Raw genomic sequence first — 15,847 nt, 5'->3', positions numbered from 1 at the left:
GAAATCTGCTTATGAAAGGCAGGTGATTTTTTTTTTTTTTTTTTTTTTGAGGAAGTGTATTCCACAATGAACAGTATGATAAAAATAGACCTCCTTAGCACAAACTGTATGGACATGCTGTTAGTTTGCTGAAGGATGTTTTGGGAATTGAAGCTCTGTTTCAAAACCTAGTGAGCTGTCTATTGAGGCCGTTAAGGCTTAATATGAAGACTGGGGTTAAATCTCTTCCTATGATACGTTGTTTTGTCAAATTTTCTGTAAAGCCAGTCCCAGAATGCTTTGTGACAGGATTTATGCGTAAAAGATGATAAAGGACACCAGAGGAATGCCCTACTGTTAAAAAGTGATAGTAAACACAGTTTTTTCTATTTCAAGTAAATGTTTCTTTGAGCTTTCTGTTTTGTTCTCTAACATTTGAGAAAATTTATATGAAAAATGCACTGTAAAAAGTGATTAGTTGACTTAAAACTGAGTTAACTTGTAGCTTTTAAAGGTGCTGTAAGTTTTTGACTCTTTTATAGCATATAAAATACCATAATATTTTTGCAGATATTTAAGACACATGCAAAGTGAACATACTTGTTTATCTGAAAACAAAAAAACAAAGCTGAAGTCAGTTATTCTGCTTTAAAAATGTGCGTTATGTGCCGGAATGTTTGTCTTTGTTTTGGTCATTTAATACGCCCACTGCCAGTTTAGCCAAATTATATTTCAGCACCCTGGGTTGCCTTGATCGAATACAACGTATTTGATTCATTCAGTAAAGAAGGCTCTCAAAGTAATCGTCTGTGACAAAAATGCGACCTCCGGTGGACAGTAGCAGACTCCAAAATGAGACGCAGATTCAGAGTTCCACATGAGGTGGTTATTAATTAGTAAATAATATATGAATTACGAACATAAACATTAGGTGAGCACACATGTCCACACGCTATGTGATGAGATACACAGTGATAAGCAATTCGTCTGTTTACACCAGACGAAAGATGACAAAAATTTTAATACAGCCATTTAGAAGCACAGAATAGTGCACTTACTGCACTCCAACAAAACGGTAAGGTTTATAATGCAGTTATACATAGTAAACCTTTAACATTATTAAATGTACATGCTGGATCACTAATTTTAACATTCTAAAGTAAAATTTTTAGTGGTTTATTTTATTTTCAAGATCTGAGGTGAACTATCTGCTGCTGCTTTCAGTAAAATGGCAATAAATGTAATGTAAAATGGCATTCAAACTAACATTATTAGCATTTTAACACTGATTAAAGCACACGAGGTGTACCAGAGGTGATCATTGTCAGTTTTCTGTTGTTGCTAGAAATAGAAACCATTTCTAAAATATAAATTTTAGGTGATGGTTAGGACAACAACTCCTTTTAATATGGAAAATATATTCCTTCTGTTGCCTGCCATTGCTTTTATTTAAAACTCGACTTAAATGAGTCTTTAGGCTCGATAGTCAGACTCGCTCCTGTTGGTCCTCAATCTGGCAACCTGCTCTTGCGTTTGTGTTGAACCAGCCGTGTAATACCTAGTTCAACCACTGGGTGTCAAACTTACATACACACTTTAAAAGTGAATGAGTTTAATTTAAAAACGTCAACCTGTTACCTTTATGAATTATGAAGAAATTGAACTGTGCATAACGTTAATTCAATTTAATAAATGAACTAATCGCTTTAGTTCAGTGTGTATTCTGCAAAATCTCTTCAGTGTATAATATAAAAAATATTAAACCACATAACCCTTTTCAGCATTCGTCATTCAATAATTGATGTTACTTATAATACTTTTAATAGTAATATTTTTGCAGCATTACAATTTTTTTTTTCATCTGCTAGTGAGTTTTCATTCTAGTTTTATATTTGTTTAATGACATTAGTGCTACACATGGCCGGAAGGAAATTAATTAATTAAAACCACAGCATCTATCATGCAGGAATTGCTGCTGGTTTAAGAATAAGCGATTGTGAAGTTTTCAGGATGGTTGTTAATGCTGCATTAGTAGGGTTCTGGAGCAGAGCTTCAGTTTGCAATGAGAGCAGATCCACTGGGAATGCCAGCTATCAGGTAACAGTGCTCTTCTGCCTGGGCCTTTCATCATTATGACAAACACAGCCATAATCTTCAGCTAAATAGACACTGTATATTAGTGAGACCGATATGCCTGACATCAGTTCATCTGCAGTCCATATTGAGATGGGTGATGGGTAAAACCAAATGCATGAGAGAGACACTCAGACTCCTTTACCTTGTAATTGTCTGCAAAGGAATCATGAGGTATGAATCCCAGAGAAGAATTCAAACAAGCTATGGTGCAATGCAGTGGAAAGGAAGAGTGTTGAGAGACTTTAAAAACCTTGAAAAAGAGCAGTCCTAGTGACGTTGGCTGAAGATGTTTGTCTCTGTTTACGCCCCTGAAGAGTCATCAGGGAGACACTCAATACCACTTTGCTTCTGACGGACTGATCTAGGATCATTTTACCTTAGAGCTTAACTTCGTGAGATAGGATGGTGCTTTTTGGAAGCTCGTTTTTTGTGTATTAGATGAGCAACAAAGAGGGATGAAAATAGATCATTTTTAGTTGACCTGATTTTTTTTTTTTTTTTTTTTTTTTTTTTTTTGAGACTGTGAGGGAAATGTTTGTGTAGACGTCTCATAAATGAAGAGAAATTCTGTTTACTGATATTCCACTTTACAGTAGGACCATTATTTGTGTATTGTTCGGTTGTAGAGGAGAAAGATGAGAGAGAATGAATAAATAGGAATCATATGAAATCAGATCTGTATCATTTTGCTGGAATAATTGGCTGTGAAAATCTGTGGAGTTTACTGTTCTTGAGTAGAAAAGGAAGGATTAGTGAAAAGGAAGGAAATGTGTACAGGTATATATGTATATATTCTAAATATTTTTCAAGACACTTCTAAACAGCGTAAAGTGACATTTAAAGGCTTAACTAGGTTAATTAGGTTTACTAGGACTTTCTAGACTTTCTCCAGAAGAAAAAATATTATGAGACATACTATGAAAATTTCCTTGCTCTGTTAAACATCAGAGAAGAAATATTTAAAAAAGAAATATTATTTATATTATTTACTTATATTTAAATAAGAAATAATAAAAAATAAAAAAAAGCGGGGGGCTAATAATAATAATTCTGACTTCAACTGTATATGTGTGTATGTATGTATGCATGTATGTATGTGTATATATATATATATATATATATATAACTATATATATATAACTATAAAACTGTAAAAATACTATATATTTTACTTCAGCAGTTTCATTTATACTATGGTTTGAATGTTTAGGTTTTTTTAATTAAATTAATCAAAAGTAAAGCAAAGACTTTTTAAACTACTTTAAAGGAGTGATAACATTTCTCCTAAATTTCAATTTGAGAACATCAGTGTGTGCATATCTAGGAAAATCTTGAAGGCAGGTGCTCGATCAAACCAAACATAATAGAAAAAAAGTCCAATCCCTATTTAATTTTTACCCCTTTTACTTGGCCCTTGAAACAGAGTGTGAACGAGAAGGGCTTCAAATATTACCCCTAAAAATGGGACAGCACTACAACAATTAATTGGCAAAACACAAATGCCGTTATGAATCTATTAAAATGTGCTTGTTTGTTGTAAAACTTCAGAATAATGACAAAAAATATGAATTTGTGCAGCTCCTTATTTCCATATGCAGCCATGCTGCTGTTGTAGATGGATATGGTGTATTCTGGGTAATTTTCGTACCCCTTGATTTCAAGTGTGGTCCTGAAAATCTCAGTTTTAAGGGCTATCTAGACCTTCCCCTTAACCCTACGCCTTTAAGCTAAAGAGAATTGGGACACCCCCACCCCTTCACGTTAACGTGCAAAATGAGGGGAAGGGCTAAGGGGTAGAATTGGGATTGGGCCAAATTAAAAAAAATCGGAACACTGCTACTTTAGTTCTAAAAGACTAATTTAATTGGACAACATTTCAACCTACAAGGTCTGATGACCTGATGAAGACATTGCAGGTTGAAATGTTGTCCAATTAAATTTTTCTTTTGAGAGCTGAAGAGGTTGTGTGCCGATGATTTTGACTTTTAATAAAACTTAATAAAACTTTTTTTATTTTTATGCACAAATAACATTTTAATAAAAATGGAACATTCTTGTTTTCATGTCATAATATTTTACAATCTTGCTGTTTACCTCCTATCAAATATCAAGTCAAATAAATGCAGCATTGAGAATGTTAAATGATTAATTAACAGTAAAATTCTTCTCTGCGTTTTTGTAAGATTTAAAGCACTTTTGTTCATCTGAGTTCTATAGGTGTTGCAGTAATCTGCAGCATGCTCTGTGGGCTTGTGTGTGAGCCAAAAGGGCTTGTGTGCATGTGAATTTGCTGACTATTGCAGAACTCAACAAAGCTTTGTTTGTTTTAGTGTGTGCATCTGCTAGTGTGTATTTCAACTTTTCTCACAAAGCTTTGAGGTCAGTTGACCTTCAGCTGAAATCATGTATTAGTTTAAAGTGTCAATGAACCTTGTTTGTGATTGAGTGTTTCACTGAGTAAATAATTGATGCTGGCCAGGAGCTTCAAGATTTAGTTTTATAAGGTTGCAGGGATGCCTGAAATTACAGGGGTTGGCTAAAAGTCACATTCTAAGAATATCGTTTTCACTAAATGAAGACATTACACAAAAATGAGGGCCAGGGCTGGGAAAAAAGTCCCACAAATAACAGGGGGGGGGGGATGGGGGATGGGGGGGGGTTGAATTGCTTGATTAAACATTTTTCATCCCTTACATATTTTAATTTATGCAGTGTACATATTATTCCAATTGTGTATGGAGACATGCTAAAAGAGTTTCTTACCTGAAGCCCAATGAAGTTTCTGTTGACATTTGAGGCCTTGAGACGAAGAACCATATCAGTCCATATTTTCAAATTTTGAGTAATAAGATGTTTTTCATTTGGATTGTGAACATTAAATATATATTTTTATTTTACTTGAAGATAAACAACAAACGCTTCTCAGTTCTAAGCAGATAACATTTTTCAGTGTCGGTATTAAATATCAAAAGTTGTTGTGGTTTATATTTCTTAAATGTGGAAGAACGCTATGTGTCCAGTTAGTGTGGATTAACAGTAAAACTCCAATTCATCATATCACTTTAAATCACTAAGGATCTGATTCCTTTATCTTAGTTTTATTACAGTAACAAAAACTTCAGGTTAATATTAAACATTTCATTTAAAGTTTATGATTATTAATACTATTATTATAATTATTATTATTTAAAACAGAAAATAGAGTATGAACAATGTACAATACAAAGACCTTCTTACAGTACAGGCAACATCAATCATTTGCCATTAAAAAATAAATAAATACACCAATAAATACACACAATGCAGACATACATCATAGCTAAATATTGTCGTTTATTTAGAAAAGCTGGCGCAGTGCACCTGTGTATATATACTACTTCTAACTGTTCTCGCACTCTGCTGTCTCACGATATATATAAATATATAAACAAATGAATTCTGCTTGCCATAGTTTAGATAGGACTGGCAGGGAATATGCACTAGCCTCTTCTACTATCGCGCCTAAAGGGAGCGTGGCAGGGCGAGCCGTGTTTCCACTGTCACTTCTGGGGCCTGATTGAGCCAAAGCAGGGCTTCCTCTGGGCCACCGGCCGGCCTTTTTCGGCCCACTGAATACCTTGGGCCAAAGAGGGCAAGCTGGGGCTTCGGGGCGGAGGGAAAGGAGAGGCAGAGTTTGCCCGAGTCTGGTAAAGATGCCGTGCTGCCATTACACTAGTGAGACCGCACAGAAGTATATGCGCCAAAAAAAATAAATAAATACGGGAAAGAAAGACATATAGCTGGTCAGTTTAAGATAGGCTATTCCATAAAACACCTTATAGGCTAGGGGTCTTTTTGCTTATGATCGTCCTTTAGTTTCCCTTTTAAATGTAAGTGTGTTGCATAAAATAATAAAGTAGTTTAAATTTGTAAGTAATATTTCTTTGCTAATATAAAATTTCTTCCCGCTGAACTGGGCGGGTTGTGTGACGTTTGATTTAGGGGACAATCTGGGGGCTCACTGCTCATGCTCCCGGGCTATTGGCTTGGCCCGACCTGATAAAAGCCCTGGCTCACACTGGCCCAACAGTGGAAATGCTGCTATTGATACAGCTTCATTATATATGGTATGTAGTTTATAACTGTTTTTGTGCTGTTTAGCGTTCTTCCTCTCACCTCTTTCGCTGGATTTTTCCCTGTTTTGTGTTCTCCTCATTGGTTCAAATAGGGTTTCCCATCATCCCTCAAAGCCTTCCTTACTCTGTCCTTCCATTTTTTTCATGTCGGCTCTCCTTTTTTTGCAGAGGATTTGCCTTTTAATGTTTGAAGCGAACATGACAGCAAGCGGCATCTCCTTACTGAACGTTTTTTTCTGTGTGACATTGTTTTAATGTTTAAAATGCAGACTCTTGGTCGTGTAAAAATATCCCCAACATGGTTCTGTATACAAAGTTCACACATACAATTTATGTCACAAGGTTATCTACATTTTTTATTTTATATTTATTTTTTTTTCAGACTTCTGCGGTTTAGACTTCTGCGGCACGCACTCAATTGTCTGTAACTATATTTCTAACCCGTTCTGATAGAGACACACTGTATGGATGTTTATTTTTAGGCCTCTAAAAGCTCTGGGATTTGTGCTAGAAATAAGACACGAACCTGCACATGTCTAAACAAGACTCTTATTTGATAGAGAAATAATGAATAGGCGAGGATTCAAAAGTTTCTATTGAGATACCAATTAGGGTTGAGAAAGGGCAGATGAATAAGTGTGATCTGATTGACACTTGATTGCCATTGTTTATTCACCACACATTTATTATTTTTTTTGTTGTGTTCAAGTGCCTTAAGCATTTGGTTTCAGAGAGGCCTTTTTTGAAAACTACAAACAATGAAAGATATGAAAGCGTCTCGCTGCATTATTCACATCCATGGGAAAAGGAGACAGGAGAGAACTAATTAAGGATTCAGAGGGAGATGTGATTGACAATGAAGGAACTTTTTTCCAAAACCCCTCAATGCCTCACTGCCTCAATGCCTGCATTGAAAGATGACGTTTGGGATTCTGTACAAATAGAATTGTGAGGTAAAGATAACTGTGAGGCACAAAAAAGTGATGTTGCATAATATTGTGAATTTTCATGGCTAGTCAACTAATTTAAGTCAACTAAGTCAACAAATTTTGCAGATCGGCTTCGCATCACCAGGAAAAGCGTCATGCCTCTAATAGCATGCAGTTTTGCACTGTGTAAATAGTGTCAGTCAGAGTACCAGTTAACCGTATCTATTTGAGCCTGAATCAGACTGAAAATCACACTGAGAACACAGCTGAACCTCACGCCCGCACTCCAAAATTGTGGATGTAATATGAAATGTTCACATATCTTTTGCGAGTTCGTTATTTGAGATGTAGAACGCAGGGAAAGTGTCCGCATAGAGAGACACTGCAGCGCTGGTGAAGATTGTGGGTATTAACAGCGGTTTGACGGATAAATATGAATTTGTAACTAAATTGTTAACGGTGCAAAACAGCATTTCCTGTTCTTTACATCCTTGTTTACGTCCTTGCTACAACATATCCTTAATGCTAGAAACTATGCATGTAATAGATCAATTTTAACAAATGAAATACTTAAAGGTTGTGGCTCACAATCCACAGCTTCTTCCATTATGGTTGGAGCTGCTTCTTCTTTGAGCAGTTTTTAGCTGAATCCAGCACTGAACTGGGAGAGATTCTGGAGGCTGTCCTTTGTCAAATGCTAGAGCTATACATTTATTAATTCTCTGGAACATAATTAAAATTAAACTGGAAGCACTTCTGTCTTTGTGTCATGTCCTTTGGAAGCCCAAATACAGAAACAGAACAAGCTCTGTGAAAAAGCAGCGTGTGGATGGCATTTTAGCTTTCTCTGCTATAACATTACTGCGCCTCTGGACACACCACGGTATTGTAGTGGACCACCTCTTTAAACACTGCCGATTGGCCATTGTGTCCACATGTTCAACAGATATGCTCCAGTGTGTGTGTATCTGTGTTTGCACTTGGTGAAGAGTGGTGAATCAATGACCTTCATGGCCAATCACACATTGGCTAATTCGCAATTAGCGGGAAATTGATGTTTTTAAAATTTCAGTACCGATTGGTACCAAACTCGATACTCGATTGACATACCCACCATAAACAAAGCATTGCCAGATTCAGATTTCACCATAGACTCTGATTGTTGGGCTTGTTTGACAATACTGACAACACACTATAAAAAAATTGATGACAAAAAGTAATGACAAATTTATTTGTAGCTTTGTTTTAATAAATTAATTAAATAAATTTAGTTTCAACTATCATTCATTTATTCATTCATGCAGTCATTTATTTACCTTTGGCTTTAGTCCTTTTATTTATGAAGAGTCGCCACAGTGGAATGAACTGCCAAATTATCCAGCATATGTTTTTACACAGTGAATGTTCTTCTAGCTGTAACCCAGTACTGGGAAACACCTATACACTCTTATATGCACACACGTACACTACGGCCAATTTAGTTTGTTCAATTCACCTGTACCGCATGTCTTTGTGGGGGAAACCAGAGCATCCGGAGGAAACCCACACAAACACGGAGAGAACATGCAAACTCCACACAGAAATGCATACTGGTCCAGCCAGGACTTGAACCAGTGACCTTCTTGCTGTGAGGAGACAGTGCTAACCACTGAGCCACCGTGCTGCCCCTTCAACTAACATTTTAAAGTTATACAAAGTCTGACTACCTCTGGGATAGAAAATTTACTCTCTATTTTCTCACCCTCAAGTGATTTTAAAGTTTCTTTATTCTATTAAACTCAGAAGGTAATTTGAAGAAAGCTGAAAACCTGTACCTACTGACTTACATATAGGAAAATCAAATACCATAGAAGTCCATGATCAATTTTTCAGCTTTCTGAATATAAAAATATCATACTTTGTTTTCAACAGAAGAAAGAAACAGATCCAGATTTGGAACAAGTGAAGGATGAGTAAACGATGACAGAACTTTTATATTTAAGTGAACTATGCCTTTCATATTTTTAGTCAGTTTGACTGATGTAAGGTGAGATGACTAGAAAAGTTGATTTGACTCTACAACAAAAAATAAGGCGGCAAGATTTTTTTACAGTGTAAAATTATTGTGAACTTGACCTCAACTGTCCTGCTTTAAAAGCATCTCTCTGGGTTTCTGAGCTGAGCTAATGAGTGCATGTTCTACGGTGTAAACTGAAAAATGGCATTTACTTTCTCAGAGGTCACAGAAGGTGTAGTTTGAGAGCTAATGGAGAGAAGCCATCAGTATCCCTATTGTGTTTTTTAGCCCTTAATTGAAGCAATGCACTGAAGCCATTGTTGTATTTCATAAGCCCCTCCTGAGAGAGATGAAGATGTAGTAATTAATTATGTGTCATTTTTCACCCTTCTCCAGCTTATTTCTTCTTTTTTAGCCTCTTGATTCCCATAACATGGTGACATCAGGTGGAGGAATAATGATGAATCATCTTTCCTATGTATTCCAGCTTGTTTACATGTTAAATCTCTAAAAGCTATAAACCTATTTAGCAGTAGCTACAGTATAAATATAGGCAACGGTGAAACTTAAGTGAAAGATTCAGGAGCAGCTCACATGAAGTGCATGATTAACAACTAATTGTTGATTCTAATTGAGTTTGACAATAGCGTGTTGCACTATAATTTGCATAAATACGGCAAACAAAAATGATGTGAGTTATATTTAAATTATGATAAGGTAGGTACAAATAAAGTGAGTGACAAATACAAGCATACTTATGATTCTTCATTACTTTTTAAATCTTGTTATAAAATTGTGTATCTCTGAAAACTGTTTACACTATAAAAAGATATCACTAAAACCAAGGTTATCATGCTACATTTTTAGCATATTTATGGAATTGTTCATGGCTTTCTCTGCTTGGGTTTATTTTGTTTTTGTTTTTTAAGACAAATTGTTTAAATCTAAGGTATTAATCATGTGTGCTGAAAAAACAGCTATTACTTTCTACTTTAAAAATTCATGTTTAGTTCATGCCCTTTTTGTAATTATTTGTGAAATTTACTAGCAAGCTAACTTTTTCAAGGAACTAAAGCACCAGATTTTTTTTACATTATACAAACTTATTTATTGTCATGATTTACTCATCCTCCACTTGTTCCAAACCTGTTTGAGGTTCTTTCTTCTGTTGAACACACACAAACATACAAAAAAGAGATGTTTTGAAGTATGCCGGAAAGCAGCAGCCATTTACTACCATAGTATGTTTGGTTCCTTCTATGAATTCCAATGGCTTCTTTTTCCCCCAACATTCTTCAGAATATCTATAAAGAAATTCCTAAAAGTTGAGTGTGAATAAAAGGTGGGGAAATTTCCCATCCCTTTAAACACCATGTTTAACAATACATTGAGAAAGACTGAAATTAGGGCTGGGCGAAATTGCAAAAAAAAAAAATTATCACGATGTTCCACATAATTCAATATTGATAATTATTGAATATTTTTAAAAATATATTTTGCAATATTGGGATTTTTTAATGTAACCACTTTGCTTCAATTGACCAACATTACTAGGGCAAACTGACTTCAACTGTACATACATGCATACATACATAAAAACATACATACAAACATGCATACATACATACATACATAACATCTGAATTGGTTGTGGTAATGTATAAGAAAAGATTTTGATCTGAGAGATTGATTTGATTTGATTGATTGATTAATTAATTGATTTGATTTGATTTGATTTGATTTTGATTTGATTTGATTTGATTTGATTTGATTTGATTGATTGATTGATTGCAAATCATCAGCCTCTAATTAACTTTAGTTGTTTGCCTGTTGATTTAACTGATTTTACCTTAACATCATTTAAAGTTCCCTATTTTAGCACTTTTTAATTATAGAGATTATACATTTGTCTTTGTAGTATTATCGTCAACAAAATACAAGTGCTTGTTTGTACATTAAACAGTTTCGCCCACAGTTATACTACGCAAACAGATAATACGCTTTCTTCGTCTGCGTCCTGAGGAGATGTGTGTGCCTGTGTGTGTATTACTTTCATTGCATTTCTCCAAAACTTATTTCATTAGCCTGTTTTGCTTGTTGCAGCTTCTCCAGTAAGGAGATTTGAGCTGAGCGATACAGACGGCTCACTTATAGCGGCTAGCGGCTGTGTTGTTGAACCCTGCTTTGAATTTAGAGAGCTTCTTAACAACAAGGACAACATTCTTAATTTGGAGGTTTTACAGCAATCTACACTTGAGAAATCCATTTGTGTTATCCATTGGGTTGGAGTCCTCCATTAGTAAACTGTCTCTGCTCTGGGATTGGGTGTTCTGTTGTCAAACCGATGCTGCCGCACATTTCACTGATGTTTTGTTAATGAACTGGAGCTCTCTACCGACGTCCCTGTTTATCAGAGCTGTACATTTCACATTGATGCTGACATGCCTCGTCTGGCTCTTGTTCTGTCAACACATTCTTTCTCCCACGTTCTGTCAGACGCCACCGTGGCTTTGAAATAAACACATTTCCTGACTTCTGCACTTGTAAAACATATTCTTTATCAGTGCTTCACTCTTGTGTTCCTGAAAAAAATGCCTGAGCATCCGTTAGTTATTTTCATCCGTATAAATTACTTGTGTATAGGATTGTGTTGAAATATTGAATTTAGTCACTTTTAGTAACTAACCCAGTTTTGAGCTTAAACCATTCATTAAAATCTTGCTATGTTCATTTAATCATTTTATTCTTAAGCTACTGACAATTTTTTTCCGCTTTGAACATTATACATGATACAATATATGCATGATGTATAGTTTGTCAAGAAAAGTTCACAATTACATAGATAAATAGTTATGGAAGGTAAAAGGTAGTTAGGCAATATATTTTGCCATTTTGTTTTTCTCCTGTTTTGAGAATAAACCTTCCTTATTTTTAGTTAAATATATGCTTAACCCTGAACTTTCATTCTAAGAGAAGCATTTTTGACCAATTGCTTTAATTAAATGGTGTTCCTGACACCCTAAGCACATTTTGAGTTTTGTTTTTTTGTAAATGATGACCTATGCACAAAAACCATTATACTGCAAAAATGCTTTTATTATTTTTCATTTCTAGTCCAAATATCTTTAAAATCCTAAATCAAAAAGCACTTGCTAGACCAGTGGTTCCCAAAATGGTCACTTGGGGGGGTTGCTTGGTGATTTCCAAAAATCAAATTCATTTTATTAAGCTAGAAGAATTAACCAACAGAAAAAAATTATTAGTTACATAAAAACTTTTTTGTGTGTGACCCCAGGTGTGATTACGTTATATTAAAGACACAGCAATAGCGTCAGATGCAGCAGATTGATTTTATGACACTAGGTTAAGCTTTCTGACACGGTACTCATGTATATTCAGGCCACTACTAAACATGGAGGATTGTCTCCGAGTGGCATTTTCCAAAATTAAACAATTAATTGACTTTGGCTGATTGGTATGTGTGCAAGGTTTATATATTTATAACCACCTCAGAGAATATTGGGGGTCACAAGTCTCTGGCATTGTTATTTTGGGGGTCGCTGGTTGAAAAGTTTGGCAACCCCTGTTCTAGACAAGCAAAACATATTGTCTTGTTTTAAGAAATAATACGTCAAAATTAAGCGAGTAATCTGCCAATGGGATAAGCAAAATAATCTTGTTTTTTGTTTTGACAAGATTATTTTGATTACCCCATTGGCAGATTAATTTGCTTGGTTAAATTATAAAATATGAAGGGCTTAAACAAGAAGTTAGAGTTCTCTCTAAGAAAAGAACACAACTTTAAATTGCTAGAAAAGTTCCTCAACATTTACTCATCCTCAAGTGCATCTAAACTTTTTAATGAATTTCTTTCTTTAAATGAACACAAAACATGATGTTCTCAGTAACACTTTTCAGTATATCTTCCTTTCTGTTCATCAGAAGAAAGAAACTCAAACCGGTTTGGAACAAATGGAAACATATGTAAATGACAATACAGTTTTAATTTTTAGGTGAACTATCTCTTTAATGCATTTTTAAATAAAACCAAGAATAAGTTGCATGGGCAACCTGAGAATAACTTAATAGCGCAGGTTGAATGACTCAGCAGGAATTCTAATGCAGAATATAATCGAGCCCTCATCCTCTCGCAGCGTCTTCATCCTCCTATGTAGAATGTAGCACCCAGATAATGTCACGAACAGCTCTGTGTCAGAAATCACATGTTCTGGATATAGTGGACTGTGAGTAAAAACAGAATCACCTGAAGACAGCTGCAGCTGCTCATCTTCATACTCAAAGGTTTATACTTCAGTGCTTATTAGATGGTCTTAAAGTTGTTAACAACCAGCCAAAGATGAAATATACATGCAGAGGGCTCCTGGCAGCTTGCCTTTCATCTTCAGAGTTTGGGCTGATGATAAAATCTGAATTTTCCAGGCACGCGTCAGAGATGCCACCCATGGAGGTGCCAGTCTGTGAAAGGAAACTGGCAGTGCCATCCTGTCGATTGCCAATCATAATTCCACCCGCTGCTGACAATATTGATTCTATTGTAGAACAGCTCATGATCAACAAAAGACCAGCAGCTTTCATGTGGCTCGATGCTGAGAGGAACCTAGAGAGAGTGAAGAATGAACATTAAAGACTGTGAGAAATCAAAATTGACGATGTTTATTTTGCTAGCACACATTGTTGTTCTTTAGGTGAACAATTAATCTGTGCCATTTAATCCACTGAAAACTATCCACTGAAAACCACTGAAAACTACTGGTTTTGTTAATCTTTAATAAAAATCGGACAGATTGCTTCTGCATTTGGAGTGGCGGTGCTTCTCTGATGATGTCAGTTTTACATCTTCAGACACAATATTCTTAAAGGTCCTGTGAAATTAAAATATTAAATATTAAAAATGTAGTTGTTAGTTTTAAGGATATCTATTAGCTAGTGTGCTCCAAAACAGTGACAAAAAATATAAACCTCATGTAAACCTCCAAAGCTTGCAGTTTGTCACTTAAATCGACTTAAATGGATCAACTATTTTTTCACGTCACCTCAAACTTTAGTTTCTCATCAAATCTTGCCCAATCAAACGCTCTCTAGCATCTGACATGCCCCGCCCCCCTTCAAGGCGCTTCTCGTTTGGTTTTCATTTGATGTGCTTTGATATCAATCACTCTTACTGGCATATCTATGATAAAAACAAAATGCTATTGGTTGTTTTTTTTTAAGAGGAGGAGCTACTTTGTGTTTCAGTTGAGATTACGTCAAACATCAAATTAAAAATGCACCTTCAAAAAGCAATTCATGGCACCTTTACCCATGCCCGTCTCAGTGTTATTTTACTACTCTATATGCGGGAATCAGGCACAAAAATAAAGCCCTGCCCCCTACTTAATATTCTGTTTTAGTTTGAAGTACATAGTACATCAACATACTGAAATAACAGTGTCAGCAACTTCCAATTCATGCTGACTTTAATGCCTTTCAGAGGTATGCGAATACTTTTTATGCAAACATGAAAGTTGTGTATGTGCAAGTTTGAAGCATTTGTTTTATGATAATGAGGAGGAAGGACAATACAGAGGTTTCTTCGATTTTAAAGTCTAAATTCAAATGTCATCTTTGTATTGAAAAAGCAATGGTGCCCTTGTTGAACCAAATGTTGTGGGCCTTGGAGCTTTGTCCAAAACCTGGATCATATTTTAGAGAGAAGTCACTTTCAACTCTGAATGTTTTGGTAATATTCTGTAGGCTAAAATGACTTCATCTGATTGATTTTTTTTGGCAATGTAGGTCCATCCCTCACTACATTTGACATCCCACTTTGTGCAGATCAGTGACTGGTGAAAGGAATACAAATGTAGTTTGATGGAGCTGTTGAAAGACAAATATTAATGCGTCGATGACAGAGCTCCCGGCTGCAACTAAATTGTTGTATTTTGCAACTTTTATTCCATCTAGTGTGACTAGATTTTGTCAGAGGTCGTACTGGTGCCTCTACCAATTTGACTAATTGATAACATTACTAATAAACAATGACTCAGTTAGAAGGTATGTCAATCAGCAACATTTACTGTGGTTTTACTGTTGAAATGCTAACATAACCATGGCAGACATGTGACCGATGTCAGATAGCTTGAGCTTTTGACCACAAAACCATGTCTTATGCTGCATGAGTTTTTATTTATTTTTTTAGGATTAGTCAAAAAACATATGGGCCAAAAGTTAAGTTCTTTATGTCAAAAATCATAAGAATATAATGTTAAGATTATCTTCCATGAAGACAGTTTTGTACATTTTCTTCCATGAGTGTATCAAGATGACTTTTTTTATTGGTAATATCCATTGCTAAGAACCTAATTTGGCACCGTCTTTCGGATGAGACATTAAACCGAGGTCCTGACTCTCTGTGGTCATTAAAAATCCCATTGCACTTCTCGTAAAGAGTAGGGGTGTAATCCCGATGTCCTGGCCAAACTCTCTCCATTGGCCCTAACTCATCATAGCCTCCCAATCATCACCATTCATTGAATTGGCTGTATCACTGTCTCTCTACTCCACCTATAGCTGGTGTGTGGTGAGCACACTGGCGCTGTTGTCCTGTGGCTGCCTTCGCATCATGATTGTAAAGTGCTTTGGGTGAATGGCCATACACGATAAATGCGCTAGATAAACACCCATTACATTAC

General features: G+C 35.6%; 1 protein-coding gene across 5 annotated transcripts in view; it reads left to right on the top strand.

The window, feature by feature from the left end:
• The window catches only part of arvcfb (ARVCF delta catenin family member b), a 430,881-nt gene that overhangs the window by 365,741 nt on the left and 49,293 nt on the right, over nucleotides 1–15,847 (top strand). The window lies entirely within an intron of this gene.

This window comes from Danio aesculapii, chromosome 5 (assembly GCF_903798145.1).
Source record: "Danio aesculapii chromosome 5, fDanAes4.1, whole genome shotgun sequence".
NCBI lineage: Eukaryota > Metazoa > Chordata > Actinopteri > Cypriniformes > Danionidae > Danio > Danio aesculapii.
Note: the sequence above shows the minus strand (reverse complement) of the source record. Positions and strands in the feature narration are given on the sequence as shown.